This window comes from Hoplias malabaricus, chromosome 13 (genome assembly GCF_029633855.1).
Source record: "Hoplias malabaricus isolate fHopMal1 chromosome 13, fHopMal1.hap1, whole genome shotgun sequence".
Lineage (NCBI taxonomy): Eukaryota > Metazoa > Chordata > Actinopteri > Characiformes > Erythrinidae > Hoplias > Hoplias malabaricus.
In genome coordinates, this window is record NC_089812.1 from 299,272 (window position 1) to 315,155 (window position 15,884).

The following is a 15,884-nucleotide window of genomic DNA, read 5'->3' on the forward strand; positions in this document are numbered from 1 at the left end:
AGCCTTGATCACCATTGACTTGTGATAGAGTGGCAACAGTGGAGGCCGTCGACAGTAGCGCCTACCAATTTCAGCAAGACAGACTCAGCAACAGTAAGGATGGCTCCCAAAAAAGCTCACACAACCTCAAGTGCACAACAGAGAGATTCACCAGATGAAGAATATAACACGCAGAGCCGGCCAGAAGTAGAAGCATCAAGCAGCTCTACCGGAGACATAGAGCAGGTCAGTGGTTTGCTCCGGAGCTTCATTCGAGAGCAGCGAGAGAAAGATGAACTCCTACGAAAAGAAGCAGTTAAACAAGAGCAAAGGTGGCGCGCTATGCAGCACCAGTTTAACCTGCTACAAGGGGAAGTTCTGAGGACGCACCAGGAAGAGTTCCGTAAGAGTGATGAAGGAGACGAAGCGGGTACAGCTCCACAGCCCCAGATCCTGCGACGCTCCCAAACGGCGTTAGTAGCGCAAGAGTCTTACACGGAATGGCAACAACAACACCAGCAGGGCATGAATTCTATCTGGCCGACACCGAGAATGCCCATGCTTAAAGAAACAGATGACGTTGAACATTACCTGACCATGTTCGAAAGGATGGCGCAAGCAGCCAGATGGCCCGTGGAAAATTGGGCTTTACACCTTGTTCCACTCCTTGATGGTAAGGCTAGAGCAGCTTATGTGGCTATGGATGGAGAAGACATCGGCGACTACGGTAAAGTTAAAGACGCGATCCTTAAAAAGTATGAAATCAACAAAGAAACTTATAGACAACGCTTCAGAGACACCACAGTTCTTGAAGATGAGACACCGAAAGAGCTCTACACCAGGTTGAAATCACTATATGAGAAATGGATGACACCATGGGAAAAGACGAAAGAAGAAATAGGAGACACCATCATATTAGAACAGTACCTGAGCATGGTAAAACCTGAACTGAGAACTTGGATCATCGAACGCGGGCCGGTAACAGCTAAGCAAGCAGTGGAATTAGCTGAAGCATTCAGCGCCGCACGGCGAGCAGATGCAGATTTCAGGATTGGCGCCAGCGGCTTCAACAAAACAAGCCAACAGCGGGAGCTCGGTAAGTCTTTGGATGGATTATGCAGTGGTCTGAAGCCGCAATTTAATAAACAAGCCGCACAGGGGCGCTGGCGTAACACTAATTGGAGAGTAGGAAAGGAACAAAGTAATAATAAAAGTCGCTCAGAGAACACATGGAAATGTTTTAATTGTAATCAAACTGGCCATAAAATAAACGCATGCCCAAAATTGCAAAATAGTGCTAGTCAACTGTGTTACATACCAAAGAAGGAGAGAAGCTTCGAACCAGTTGATAATACTAATGATAATCAGATTACAGTTAAAATAGGTACTAAGACGGTTAAAGCTCTCATTGACACAGGAGCCAGTCAAACCCTAGTTTCAGAAAAATTTGTGTTAAAGTCTCAGGTAAAGCATGAGTCAAAACTTAGGGTTAAATGCATACATGGTGAAGAGCAAGTCTACCCTACAGCTGAGGTTAACATTGAAATAAATGGACAGGGGTTCTTATTAAATGTTGGCATACTGCAGAAAACACCTTATGCGGTTATACTAGGTAGAGACGTGCCTATACTTATTGATTTATTAGCTGCAAAACTGAAAAAAGCGGAGGTAATGGTAGCTACTAGATCTCAAAATAAGCAAAAAGAAATAGATGAGCGAAAGGCTTTGCTTGAAACATTACCTTATGGCAACGAGGGAAAGGACAGGAAACCACGCAGAATAAAACGGCAAGAGAAAGTTAAAGGTACTGCCTTAACAGAACAAGTGAAAATCCCTGAAAACAATACTGAGCTAATACCGGGTAACATAACTGAGTTGCAAGCACAGGATGACTCTCTTAAACCCCTGTTTTTAAAGAGTAGTAAAGAGAGCATTGTAAACGGCAGAGAGAACCAGTTCATTATAAAAGATAACATTTTATACAGGACCAAAAACAATATCAATCAGTTAGTGCTACCAACTAACTTAAGGCAAGAAGTACTTAAATTAGCACATTCAGAGCCTTGGGCAGGACACCTGGGTCAGGCTAAGACACTGAGCAGGATAGCTGGCAGGTTTTACTGGCCTAGATTATATCTTGATGTAGTCGAATATTGCAGAACGTGTCCTGAATGTCAATTAACATCTCCTCAGAAAAACTCGGACAAAGTCCCTATGATAAATATGCCTATTGTTGATGTACTATTTTCACGGATTGCCATGGATGTGGTAGGGCCCTTACCAAGAAGTCGTGTAGGCAATCGCTACATCCTGGTAATTTGTGATTATGCAACACGGTATCCAGAGGCTTTTGCACTCCGCAAGGTTAAAACACGCCAAGTGGTTAATGCACTAATCCAACTAATCTCAAGAGTAGGGATACCGAAAGAAGTTTTGACAGACCAGGGAACAAATTTTACATCAAAACAACTAGGGCAGGTCTTTTCTTTGCTGGGTATAAGAGGTATAAAGACCACTCCATACCATCCTCAGACTGACGGGTTAGTTGAACGCTTCAATAAGACATTGAAGAGTATGCTCAGAAAGTTTGTCTCGGAGACTGGTTCTGATTGGGACACATGGCTGCCATACTTACTCTTTGCCTATAGAGAAGTACCTCAAGCATCTACAGGCTTTTCCCCATTTCAGCTCCTGTATGGCAGGGAAGTGAGAGGCCCACTTGACGTCATGCGAGAAGCCTGGGAAGGGGGACAACAAGATCAAAAAATGAATGTACTGTCACATGTGCTCAAAATGAGAGACAAAATGTCCAGGTTGACAGAGTTGGTCAGAGACAACATGGAAAGAGCCCAATCACGCCAAAAAGAGTGGTACGACAAGGTGGCGAAGAACAGAACACTGACACCGGGAGAGAAAGCACTGGTTCTTTTGCCCACATCGGACACTGGGCTGCTGGCAAAATGGCATGGGCCATATGAGGTGATTAGGCAGATCAACAAAACCTCATACGAGTTGTCGCTACCTGACAGGAAGAAGCAGCAACAAGTCTTTCACATCAATATGCTGCGACGATGGAAAGAGCCAAAAGCAAACACCACAGAACAACTCTGGGTATGTGCAGTCGGAGAAGAGGAGGAGTGCACGGAGCAATATTTCCCGGGTACAAGTGGAGCTAGTACGCCGCTCAATTTGTCACACCTCAGTACAAAGCAGCAAAAAGAACTGAGGAAAGTCATCCCACCAAAACTCTTCAGTGAGGAGCCAGGCAAAACGAGTATTATCCAGCATGACATCCGTCTCCTGAAATCGGATCCAATCAGGCAGACGAACTGTAGAGTACCTGCACGCTTGATTCCAGACCTGAAGGAAGAGGTGAGGATGATGTTGAAACTGGGGGTCATAGAACCTTCTACAAGTGAGTGGTGTAGCCCTGTGGTGCTTGTACCCAAGAAAGATGGAGGGTTACGCTTTTGCATAGACTTCTCCAAATTGAATTCTGTCTCTGCGTTTGACCCCTACCCCATGCCAAGAGCGGATGAGCTGATTGAGAGGCTGGGTAAGGCTCGGTATTTGACAACCTTGGACTTATGCAAAGGTTACTGGCAAGTACCACTGAGTCCATCAGCCAGGGAGCTGACAGCGTTCCGTGTACCCTCTGGGCTATATCATTTCACCACAATGCCCTTTGGATTACATGGTGCGGCCGCCAGTTTCCAGAGACTTATGGACCAGGTGTTGAAAGGGACCGATGGATTTGCAGCCGCCTACATCGATGACGTGGTTGTATATAGCACGAGCTGGGAAGAACATTTACATCACGTCCAGACAGTGTTGCAAAAGATTGCTGCTGCAGGATTAACGGCCAACCCAAACAAGTGCTATCTAGCCAGGGATTCGGTCTCATACCTGGGTTATATCCTGGGTGGAGGGATGATTCGCCCGCAGGTTGATAAGGTGGAAGCGGTCAGAAGAACTCCGGCACCTACAACGAAAAGAAGGGTGAGATCGTTCTTGGGACTAGTGGGATGGTACAGGCGTTTTATACCTGATTTTTCAGCCAGAGCGGCAGTGTTGACTGATCTTATAAAGAAAGATAAGCCTCAGAAAGTCAAGTGGACGGAACAGTGTGACAAAGCATTTAATGACCTGAAGCAGTGTTTGTGCTCAGAACCAGTGTTGAGCAGCCCAGACTTCGAGAGGCCATTCGTTGTTCAAACAGATGCATCGGGATGTGGTCTGGGAGCGGTGCTGCTGCAAGGCGAGGAAGAGGACCGCAAACCAATTCTCTATATCAGTAGGAAATTGTTTCCAAGAGAGTTGAACTACTCTACGGTGGAAAAAGAGGCTCTAGCAGTGAAGTGGGCATTGGACTCATTGAAGTACTATCTGTTAGGTGCTAACTTCATACTTGAGACGGACCATAGGGCGTTACAGTGGATGTACAGGATGAAAGACAGTAACGCGAGGATTACGAGATGGTATTTGTCACTTCAGCCTTTTAAATTTCAGGTGCGGTACCGGAAAGGTGCTCAGAACATTACAGCTGACTTCCTTTCACGTCACTCTGAGGAGTGACTAGTGTAAGGGGGGGGGTGTGTGATGAGGTCAGTGAATTGGACCCATCACCAAGACTGGAATATACATTAAGGAATGTATATTAGTATCATTGCTTACCTTGTTTCAGTTCCGGTCCTAGGGGAATGGCAGCGAATTTCCTGTCTCTCTTTGTGCTAGCCGAAGGGCCCACGGTGAGGTATAGAGAGGGGGAGGGAAGAGCTGGATTCAGGAACCTGTGCAAGGGAAAAAGCAAATGAGTAAAACTATTAAAACTATGTACATAGATAAACACTTACCAGTGAAGCTGGAATGAGATGTGCGGGGGATATCTGTTGATGGTCGTATTGAAGGGAATTAATATCTTCCTGGGAGCAACCTTCTTACCCCTTTGCTAGAGTTGGGTTAGTCCAATTAAGAGAGGGGTGGGGCTAAGTTCCTAAAAGGAGGGGGATTTGGCTGCAGTAGCCAGGTAAAGGTAGAGGGAACTGCAGTATGGACAAACTTTGTCTGTTTAGTTCCAACGTGCTCTTTTTATTTTCTTTTCATTTATTTTTCTTTTCTTTTCATTTCTCTTCGGGTACCTCTCTTGTTGTGCCGTCATCACGTGTGCTTCGTTTAAATAAAGTCTCACGGAAAGAGTTATTTTGAGTCCTGCCTACTCCTTGCTGAGTGAACCCACATTTCCTCATCCGTACCCTCCACACTACAATTTTAACATCCATCCCACAGGATCCCAATTGCACTATATTTGACACAAGTGTTATACATGTGAATTGACTGAAAGGACATTTAGTCGAGACAATAGCAGTTGCTTACTTGAAGGAATATCCTTTGTTTACCGTGTGACACCCAACCCCCAGTGACATGACTGCCATGGGCTGTGTAATGTCAGGCTTGTGGCCCAAGAGACCAAATGGCTGGAACATTGTGACTCATAAAACTCTGATATATTCTTCATAGACGACCATAGAGTGTGCAAGTTCACAAGGAGTTATCAGCATCTTCTCATTTAGACAAACTATACATGTAGATTGTATGTAGAAAAAGTGTTTTTAGACTCTCTGTAAGGACACTCCATACCATTGCCCCCATGAAAGGAAAATTTTTGTTAGGGTCCGACACACACCCGGCTACAAATGGGTAAATCCTATCCGAGGGGGTACTGTACAGCAGAGCTGTTACACTATAAATCGTTTAAGAATTCTTTTAAAAATGTTATCCAGCTTAAAAGTGAATGTGTAATTCTGATCGTTAAATGTGTGTACATGTTGGTTGTTCTAAAGGAATCATAAGTACCCCAAAAATAAACTTCATCAAACTATTTTTGAATGAAGAATTATACTGAAAATTACACTGCAGGCAAGTTTTTTTTTTTTTTTAAACAAACAGGCACGCAATTCGGACAGCAATTAATGAGCTTATTAAGAGGTCACAGCCAGTTCAAATGTAGCTCGGTTGAGCCAATTGCAGCGGGCGGACAAGGCACACTATATTCTGAAACAACTTTGCAGTTTTATAAGGGTTGTATCTCTGGTTGTACACAAGGCACCAAAACATGCTATTTTGACATAGCTTTTGACTTGCACTACAACATTTTCTTGTTGGCTGTTCTTAGTAAGATAGGGATAGTCAAACTCAGATATTTAAAATATACTTATTTCCCATTTAATGAAATTTACACATTTTAAAATGCTTGTCACAATGATACATATGTTCAACGTTTTCAAATCTCTGCCTCCTTTTTTGTACGTGACGAGCTCGCTGTGTAAAATGTATTGTTCTAAAAGAATCACAAGTACCCCAAAAATAAACTTCATCAACCTAGAGACGCTATTTTTGAAATGGAGAATAACACTGAAAATTGCACTGCAGGCACAAAACTTTTTTTAATTATTATTTTAATAGTTTAACAAACAGGCAAGCAAATCAGACAGCAATTATTGAGCTTATTAAGAGGTCACAGCCAGTTCAGTCAAAGAGTGGTCTGTCTTTAGTAAGGAAAGGTTTGTATGGAGATTGTTAGTGGTTTATAATTTTTATATCCATCTGAACTAACTTGATCACTTTTTTTTCCATGAAATCAATCTACTTGCTTTTTAGGGCCTGTTTTACCATGTGCTTATTGTATGTTTAGAATCATTTTGAATCTGCATGCTGGTCAGCCAACTTTAATCTCCAGCCATTGAGTAAATCATGTACACTCTTAGTAATGTTTCTGTTCTTTTACACAGAGCTCAACTCTGGATTGAGCTGTGGATTTACTCGAGCAAGGACACTATGATGGCAGTCATGCACACCAGTGTTTGATTCGCTTCTGTTTCAAGGAAGTTCTGCAGGAGGATCTGGACCAGTGCAAGATCAATGGAACCTCCACAGTATTAGACCCTCTCGGTATCCTCACTGTCCAGGAGGTGTGCCTGATGAACTCTACAGGTTTCCTCACAGGTATTTTATCATTTACAGTTAACTTTTAAGGGAACAGTTGATACTCATGACAGATTTAAGTACAAAACCATAGGCTTTAAGCAGGGAATACACCTGGGTGTACAGATAATGACTATAGTTGGCTTGTGTGCTGTCGTGAGAGTGACCAGTACGTCATCAAAACACAAGTCCATTTTATCCACTTACCAACGAGGAGCACTGTACTTCTACAACTTTAGACAGTGGTCAGGCTCATTCTGCCCTCATTCTCCCCGTTATTTACCAGACATGCCAAAAAGGTATGATTTATTTGGTGGATCTTTTTTAGCACTGCAGTGACATTGATGTGGTGGCAATGTGTTCATGTGTTTGATGCTGATACAAGTGGAACAGACACAGCAGTGCTGCTGGAGTTTTAAACCCCTCAGTCCACCAACCAAAAGCATCAGCTGACCGTATCCTGTGTCCACTGATGAAGGACTAGAGGATGACCAAGACAAACTGCAGCAACAGATGAGCTACTGTCTCTGACTTTGTATCTACAAGGTGGACCAACAAGGTAGGAGTGTCTCACAGAGTGGACAGTGTCCTCGAGCAGCACTGCTGTGCCTGGTCCACTTGTACCAGCACAACACACACTAACACCACCACCCATATCATACCTGTTCTGTGGCGGTCCTGAGTGTTCAAGAACAGGATCAAAGAGGGCAAAAAGGATATGCAGAAGAAAGACATTGACCACCAGAACTACAGTAATTCAGTGCAGATCAAACCTGTAAATACAAGGTAGGAGTTCATAATCCATGCTTGTTCATAAATGTACACGAATAATCAATTTGTTCTGCTGTTAGATTTTGTATCACACAAATGGAGTGTCTTCTTAAATGGACATTTATAACACCATTGTTCTTGAGGTTTATGGGCCACATGTTGCCATGTAATACCTGATCATTAGTGATTTTTACAATGATATACTTTTTATTTATTTATTTGTTTAAAAAATGTATATTTTATCAACATTGTCTTTGGCTGGATAAATTCTTTGAATAAACCTGAGCTGAAACATTGTTGGACATTTTTATTTAGTGCTTAAAACACTTGATAAACCTTCACATTCAAATATTTAACATATTTCAGCCAACTGCACTAATCTCTAAGAAGAAGCATTTACTATCCCATATACAGCTTTGCACAGAACAGTACTGTAGACATGTATCAATGCATGTGAATATGTATGAAATAAATGTGGCATGTTTTTCATTGTGTATTTGCAGGCATGGATCACAGTATTGTGGATTTAAGGCCACAGCTCCTGCCATTCCACAAGATTGCAGAAGTACCACCTCTGTCTGGGGATGAAATTACACAAGAATTCTTGGAACAAATGGTTACAAGAAACCAACTGATTCATCCGCAAACCAAATCTTAAGGAAATTTGTGGACTGTAGACTACACATTTAAATGTGATGTAACAGACTCCAAATAATTAATTATGAACATTCATTCATGCAAATATCTAAATCAGCCTATCAAGTGTAATACAAACTTATACAAATGTGTCATTTGCTTCAGGTAATGTTATAAAGCATTAAAACTGTACAAATAGGTTCTCATTTAGTGTGCATAATTGTTGGTCTGCAGATATAGGTAGTTTTGACAAAAGGAGTGTCAGGACAGGGCAGAGAGCTGACACTTGCGGATCACAGTAAACACTTTATTAACGTTTATCCAAAAGAAGTCAAAAACAAGCAAGGTCCAAACACAGGGAGCAAACAGTACCTCAGGGAAGAAGCGATAAGCGTAGTCAAAAATCAGGCAGAGTCCAAATACCGATGAATGCAAACAATACCAAAAAGGGACGAGGCAAGAGACGTAAACCGAAACAACAAACAAGGAGTAGGCAACAGGAGATCGTCAGACTAGTATCAAGAGAATGCTTTGTACACTGGGACAAACCACGACAGTACTCGGCAATGAACAATATAAGGGTTGGTGTATATATAGGGATACAAACAGGTGTGCATGATTAGAATTCTGGTGAGGGAGACCGGTGGATAGTCATGTGACTGTTTGGTGTGTTCTGGGAAGTGGAGTCCTGGGATGTAGGCATGTTTTTTAAGTATATGCAGTGCCCTATGTAACTTAATTCTTTAAATTAGAAAAAAATGTTTCAATCTTATTTTACTGTGGTTACATCATAGACAGCATGCTTACCATGTTATGTTCTGTATTATAAGCTGTATATAAACCTTTATAATGTGTCTTTGTCTTTGTGTTTTGAGAAATATATGAATAAATTATCCCATTTTGGTCAAAAATCTTCTTAAACAAAATATTTGTAACTTTTTAAATTTATTTTTAAATTAAACACTGTACAGAATATGCTCTTAACCCAAAAAGGATATGCATGAATTGAACAAAACAAGGGGTCACTCTCTGGCCTGGAGTGCCTAGTCAAATTGAGGGTGTGTCTACAAAAGTCATGTGATACTGCTGAGTTTTTTTAAAATTATTATTTATTTATTAATTTTTCATTTATTTTTTTAAAATTAAATTGAACTTCACAGGGTCAGGGGGCCCTAGGGCCCCCTTTCAAGCCTGCCTGAGTCCGGCCTCACTCCAGTTACCCTCCGCTCGCTCAGGGTGCTCTTGGCTTTGGAGAACCAAATAGGTCTCTCAACGATAGTGACTAAAATTAAGTCTGTGCTTAGTCTTTTTTCAGGGGATTGGTGCAATGCACTCTGGCCTCAAAGGAGCAGAGAACTAGATAATTTAAGGCTGTCCAGTTTGCCTCACCCGCTCAAAAGAGCAGAACGTGTCAACAGTGGGTAGTCCTACTTGACCCGCCCACACTGGGCAGAGCTTAGATCACGCATGTCAGAAACCTCTCCCAAATTATAAAAACAGACATCCGAGGTCCTATTTAAGACACTGAATTCAAATGGCTAACAGAGGTCGCTCTCTGGCCTGGAGTGCCTAGTCAAATTGTGGGTGTGTCTACAGAAGTCATGTGATACTGCCGAGAGGTTTTTTTATTTATTTATTCATTTTTATTTTATTATGTTTTTATTAATTATGAAAAACCCCTCCGGGTCTCCGGTTTCCTCCCACAGTCCAAAAACATGGAGGGTAGGTGAATTGGCTTCTCTCATAACTGTCCTGGTGTATGTGAATGAATGTCTGTATCTGTGAGTGAATGTGTGTGTGCCCAGATATGGATTGGCGCTCTGTCCTGGGTGAAATCCTAGTGCCCGATGCAGTCCTCCAGGTGGACGGTTGTTCCTGGTCGAGAGGACGTTTGGCTGCCGCTTCTCACCAGTGAGTGTGTGAATTGAGTGTTCTGAGCATTCTGAGCAGTGTGGATTGTAAAGCGTCCTTGGGTATCTAGAAAGGCGCTATATAAGTGTAACAATACTCTAAGAGGTCTAAAGGGCCCCATTAAATTACAGCAGTTAACATATGTACAGTTAGATTGCACAAATGTATGGAATATAGTAGCCATATATAACACGCCCCATAATCAAAGAAAATGAATCTTAAGCAAGTGTTATTCAAAAGTCTAATTTTCTAGTTTCTAGTCTAGTTTCTTCAAGACTCCAACTCATATCTAACACAGAGTTAGGTTAAAGGTTAAAGGTTATGTTAAAAAAAACTCCTAGTAAGAGCTGAATCCATGAACAGCTAACACTGGCTATTGATTGGCTAAATAAAAGTGACTGACATAAATTCAGTTGCGTTATTGGCTTCCCCCGCACGCTACTTACGCCCACTTGGAGCCCCGGCACAGTCAAAGGAAGCTGACGTCTCCAGGACGGAGAGTGCGCTTCTCATTGGTCGTGAAACGATGACAACCGACCAATGAGAAGCGCACTCTCCGTCCTGGAGTCATGGGTCGTGTCTGAAACAGAAGCCGCGCTGTCTTGGTTTCTTACAAGGGAGTGATTTAGTGGCATTACAGACTGGCTTTAAATACAACAATGTGTCAACACTAACGCTCACTCGCCATAATTATTACAACTTTACAACAACTTGAGCACAAATAGTGGCGTTTTGTACAAGCATTCATTTCAGACACGACTCAGAGTCTTCTTCCCTCAGAATAAAGTCTTAGTAGACAGTGTTCACGTCATTTCAGACACTGCCATGGAGTATCAGTCTCTGCCTCCAGCTGAGGAACAGCAGCAGTGTTACTGCTTCTCTCAAACCTGTCAAAAATCATGTTAAAAATACGAAAAAATAGCCGCATTCTGATCACGTCTTTCAGTGTTCAAATATGAGATGCCTCCGTATGTTACAGGATTTTTGGCAACATTACCTCGGCCCAGTGCTGGGCACCTCTAGTCCAAGCTTGGTCCTGGTGACCAGACTCATGTGTGGCCTCTAAAAATTACCAGTGATTCTTTTCTAAGGAGATACAACTGAACATTTGTACTGAAGAACCATTGAAACTCAGCAGCAGTTCTAGCAATTCTCACTTGAGAATTTAAAGGAACGCTAGGTAGTATTTTTACACTAAAGCAAGAGCAAAGAGAAAAAAAAGGCAAGCCTAGTTTTACCCTAAAATAACAAAGTCATGGTGATTTCTCTCTGACCTGTAATAAAGAGAATAGTTGCTGCTACTCATGACTCGAAACTGCACTTTGTAAATTTTAGGGGAAAATAGACCTGCCTTCCCCTTAATTTCAAGACTGTGCTGTAGAAATGAATTACATTCTGCAACTGTAGGGGGAGCAGAGGAGCAAGTATAACTAATCTTATCTGGTATTCCTAGATTGTGCTGCTACAGTTATTCAAGGAATCTACACAGAAAATAGAAAGAGCCCACCTTTGTCCTACTGTATACTGCTCTACATTAACCCTAAAGATCCAAAGTCCATGTAATCTGCTTCCCCACTGTGCGGCTGTTTGCACAAGTGCTTTCCTGAGCTGTACTTCCTGAACATACTGACACTCTAGGTCTCAGCAGCAGCTGAAATGGAGAAGCTCAATGAGTATCTTAGTAAATATAAATGTTTTTGCTGATCACATGCTCTTAGTGGAGCACATCGACTCCCTCCAGAACTTCAAGTTCTGACGTGTTCCTTGTGACTTACCCAAAGTCAGGTGAGAGCTGGTGGTGTTAGGCAGTAGTTAAAGAGAAGGGTGCCGTCTGCTGATAAACTGAACTGAGTTTGAAATATGAATGTAACATGTTGTTGTTGTTGTTGTTGTTATTATTATTATTATTATTATTATTATATGATATTTTTATTTTCAGTATTAATTGCTTAGTGTAGTGAGTTAACCTACTGTTTCCCTCAAGGCAGACAAAGGTTCAGTGCCCAGCTTGAGTAGGAATACTATACTACACCAAGAGAGTACAACTCTCACTCACTCTAGTGTGCTACTGCCTTGTGTCCAATAATTCCAGGTAAGATCTGGACTCACCATGACCCTAAGTGGTTACAGATATTGAATGAAATGATGAACAAGAAAGATTATTACCACTTTTGATAAGAATAGTAAAACTGATTAGTGCTGACGCTGCATTAAAAATACTACTTATAGCAAACAAAATCAGTAAATACATTAATTCATTCATCAACATTCACTGTGCAACAGGGAGGATACACTGACCCAGTCACTCACACACTCACCCCTGTGGACACAGTCACTCCACCTACCAACATCTGTTTGGACTGTGGAGGAAACCCACACAGACACAGGGAGAACACATCACAGTCCTCACAGACAGTGATGTGAGTGCGCTGTAAATATAACAACCACTCTGCTTTTAAACAGGAACCATATGGACACAGAATAACATTATGTTGATCTGTGATTCTGTGAAATGTGTCTTATTTTTCCGTGGCTGTGTCTTATTTCCATTTCTGTCAAGCATGGACCAAGCTGGAAACACCAAGGAGCTTCCAGGAGTTTCTGCAGGAGTTCATTGCTGGAGATGGTGAGGATGAGCTTAAGTGTTTCTGTGTAGTTACAGCGCTGCAGTTACACTGGTGGTGGTGGTGGTGTTAGTGTGCGTTGTGCTGGCTTGTGTGGATCAGACACAGCAGTTGCTGCTGGAGTTTTTAAACCCCTCAGTGTCTGGACTGAGAACAGTCCACCGACCAAAACATCCAGCCGACAGTGTCCTGTGTCACTGATGAAGGACTAGAGGACGAGCGACACACACTGTGCAGCGACAGATGAGCTACTGTCTCTGACTTTAGGTCTACAAGGTGGAGCAACGAGGTAGGAGGGGATAATAGAGTGGACAGTGTTTAAGGACTCAAGCAGCAACTGCTGTGTCTGATCCACTCGCACTAACACAACACACAATAACACACCACCACCACCACGTCAATGTCACTGCAGCACTAAGAATGATCCATCACCCAAATCATACCTGCTGTGTGTGTGTGTGTGTGTGCAGTGGCAGGTTCTTCATGGTTTGATCACATTCGAGACTAGCACACACACAGAGATGACTTCAACATCCTGTTCCTCACGTACGATGACATGGTCACGGTAAGACTGGCAGTACGCTGAATGTCCAAAAGTTTGTGGACACCCTTTATAACGACATATATTTCATAATGGTGTCCCTTCATAACCTTTCCTCAGGATCTGAAGACAGCAGTGGAGAAGATGTCACGTTTTCTCGGCCGAGATCTGGACGCAGAAGCTGTTTCTCGAGTGGTGGAGAGATCCACCTTTAAAAACATGAAGAAAGATCCCAAAGCCAACTATGAGTTCCTCCCAGAGGATGTTATCCAGGGAAAGTTCATGTGCAAAGGTCAGGATCAAGAAATCATACTTTGGGACGCTTCATTAATCAGAAAAGTACACTTCCAGCAGTGTCCTATCCCAAAAAACAGTCACAACTTTCATCAAACTGCACAGACCGCAGCACGTCTATCAAAAAAAAAGTGTCCAGATCTAATATTATTTTCAGAGAAAGACTATATTATTATCAATTACTTATTGATAAAAGAAATCTGGATCATGTTAAAACACGTACTTGTAAAATTTAGTGTAAACGTATGTTTTCATTGATGAGACAAAACCTTGTATCTCCACTTTTGTTATTTTTCATGAAGGGCAAAGATAAATGGAGAAAAATGACCTGGACCCATTAACTCCTCTTTAAATTTAAAGTGGTTTTCTCCTTCTTCTGTAATAAGGCTGTCATTTATATATTCAGGTTTTATCCAGAGAACTAAGAGAGATTTACATTTCTGCATATTTGAGCTTAACTTACATAATAATGTAATAGACCTGAGGTACGAGTGATGTATTTGGTGTGTGTGTGTGGGTACAGTGGGAGATTGGAAAAATTTCTACACTGTGGCTCAGAGTGAGATGTTCGATGAGATTTATCTGGAGAAGATGAAGGATCTTCCGCTCAATTTATCTGGGACATAGAATGATCTCTCGGATGTTTAAAATAAAAACACTTTGGTGTCTTTTATTAATTCACTTTTTCTTTTATAACGTTTAGAGAAATTGGTCTATGGTGTGAATATGTTAATTTAACAGGCAGAAACATGTGTTACGTTCCAGGTACAGTCTTAAAAATAAAGGCACTACAAAAGGTTCCTCGAGCGATGCCCCGTAGAAGAAACCACATTTGGTTCCATAAAACCCCCTTTTGTTAATGCATCTAAATGTTTAAAGAACTTTAAGATCATGTGGTGGATTTTTTAACCTTTTAAAAGATTCTTCACACTCACACATCTCTTAAACAAACATGGTTTTTTATGAACCCAAAAGTGGTTTAATTTCGGTTCATCGTGGAGCAATCAACAGAAAAATGCACTCCCAGCTACAACATTAGTCTCAAGGTCCAACTGTGACACTTAAATGGGTTTAAGGTTTGCAGTAAATTACCTTTCTCATGGAAACGGGTCATGTCTGTATTTCTGTATGATTTATTTGAGAAAAATAGGATAAAACTTAAAGAAAGCACTGAAGATATTCCTCTCGTTTGCGGCCACTTTACCTTTACACTCTACCCATTTCTTCCTCTATTTCTGACACTGTATGATGTGAAATAAGTGATGTTTGTGATAATTATTTACATTGCTTCCATTTTACCACACGTACAGCTCTTTTAGAGCAGTACTAATAATGGCCAGCAGGGGTCAGTACACAACTACAAGTTACTTCCTTTTTCCAGTGTTTCTCATCTTGGTAGATTTGAAAATGAGCCACCAGTTTTCCATCACTGTTGGAAGTAGCCAGTGAGTGAAAGTACAAGGTAGGTGTTTCCAATAAAGTGGCCAGTGGGTAGAAGTGCAAGGTAGGGATTACTAACAAAGTGGCCAGTGAATGGCCATGAAACCTTGGGATTTCTAATAAAGTTGCTAGTGAATAAAGGTGAAAGTAGTTTCTCATAGTGACTAGTGAGAAAAGATACAAGGTATGTGTTTCTAATAAAGTGGACAATGAGTAGATATACAAGGTAGGTGTTTCTAATAAAGTGGACAATGACTGGAGATACAAGGTATGTGTTTCTAATAAAGTGGACAATGAGTAGATATACAAGGTATGTGTTTCTAATAAAGTGGACAATGAGTAGATATAAAAGGTAGGTGTTTCTAATAAAGTGGACAATGACTGGAGATACAAGGTATGTGTTTCTAATAAAGTGGACAATGAGTAGATATACAAGGTATGTGTTTCTAATAAAGTGGACAATGAGTAGATATACAAGGTATGTGTTTCTAATAAAGTGGACAATGAGTAGATATACAAGGTAGGTGTTTCTAATAAAGTGGACAATGAGTAGATATACAAGGTAGGTGTTTCTAATAAAGTGGACAATGACTGGAGATACAAGGTATGTGTTTCTAATAAAGTGGACAATGTGTAGATATACAAGGTAGGTGTTTCTAATAAAGTGGACAATGACTGGAGATACAGTATGTGTTTCTAAGAAAGTG

General features: G+C 41.4%; 1 pseudogene; it reads left to right on the top strand.

Moving 5' to 3' along the window:
• The first annotated feature begins 4,679 nt into the window (after window positions 1-4,679).
• Window positions 4,680-14,369, top strand: LOC136665165 (amine sulfotransferase-like; annotated as a pseudogene).
• Window positions 14,370-15,884: the final 1,515 nt, after the last annotated feature.